Below are 1,625 nucleotides of genomic sequence, written 5' to 3' on the forward strand. Positions count from 1 at the left end.
CTAGTTCTTGTATTAGTATTTTTTCTCCATTTGTTAGACTATGAATTCTTTGAGGACAGTGATTAATATGTTTTTAAATTTTTGCTTTTGCCATGCCTAACACAAGGCTCTGCCTAGTCTAGATATTCAACAAATGCATTTTGAATGAATGAGGGAAAAAATCATTTATTATTTAAATAAAAACAATTTTAATTAGGTATATAATGCTAATTTCTAAGTATTTGAAAGTGCTTAGAATCCCCTTTAGAAGCCTCCATACATCTTCATGTATTATTTTATCCTTAAATCAACAGTTTCCCACAATTATTAAACATAGTAATAAGATGAACTTTTATTCAGTTTATTTGCCTATTGAGTTGGCATGTATTTGTGTGTTTGTATTTTAAATGAAAAAGTAGAAAAGGAACAAGTGCCAGAAGTGTCATTTCCCATTTTACCACCAAGGAAATCATTTCAGATCATTAAAAACGGTTATGTTCTTAGAAGTTCTGGTGGAAGAGTAGGCTAAGCAATGGGCTGCAAACCCAAAGGTCAGTAGTTAAGTTCCACCAGTCATTCCCGAGGAGAAAGATGGGTGGCTGCTCCTGTATAGAGTGAAGTTCCACCAGTCATTCCCGAGGAGAAAGATGGGTGGCTGCTCCTGTATAGAGTGAAGTTCCACCAGTCAGGCCCGAGGAGGAGGAGGGGTGGCTGCTCCTGTAAAGAGTGAAGTTCCACCAGTCAGGCCCGAGGAGGAGGATGGGTGGCTGCTCCTGTATAGAGTGAAGTTCCACCAGTCAGGCCCGAGGAGGAGGAGGGGTGGCTGCTCCTGTAAAGAGCTCCAGTCTGACGAGCAGAGGAGCAGTTTCAGTTTGTATTACAGTCACTGATGGCAGCGGATTCTTGTGAGGGAGATGAATCCAGTCATCCTCATGCCAAAACCAGTATTCTTTCTTATAAACCAAAGTTTTATTTTATTGTTCAAGTATACAATTAACTGGTGGGAAATTTATCCCTAAACCTGCTATGGAATTTTATAAAAGGTTACAATTTGGACTCAGTCACACCATTAGGAATTCAAGAAAGACTTGTCTTGTTCTTCCAAAAGAGATGCAAAGAGGACCACAGTGTACCACTCGCTGAGACCTGGGTACTGGCAACAGAGTCATCCGAGCAGTCTGTGCGAAGTTACCGGAAGAGAGCGCAACCTTAGAGTGAGGGGAGAGCACAAGGGTCCCGAGGCCCTGCTCCTGATACCACACTGCAGAGCCATGGCATCTTGAATAGAGGGCAGACAACGGAATAGACAATGTATGGAAACTGGGTCTGATGGGACAGAAACCATTATGACTTTGGCACTAAGAAAAAGGCGTTTCCTCATTTTCTTGACACAGGATGGTATAGCATCATGGACAATGGGGACACCAAGAAGAATCGGGTGGCATCACATTGAAAGCTGGGCTAAGGAGAACTGGTTGAAAGTCATAATCATCTAGATCCCCATTGAAGCCACAGGAGGAGTAACTGCAAACCATTATCTGAATGTTGGCAATAAACTCCACATGCTAACAATGGAGTCATTACTTTCTAAGCCCATACCTCATATGTATGTGTGCTGTATGCATTTATAGGTAGATATATTTTTT

Source organism: Echinops telfairi, unplaced genomic scaffold (genome assembly GCF_000313985.2).
Source record: "Echinops telfairi isolate 266 unplaced genomic scaffold, ASM31398v2 ScPeMD7_7469;HRSCAF=8507_1, whole genome shotgun sequence".
Classification (NCBI taxonomy): Eukaryota; Metazoa; Chordata; class Mammalia; order Afrosoricida; family Tenrecidae; genus Echinops; species Echinops telfairi.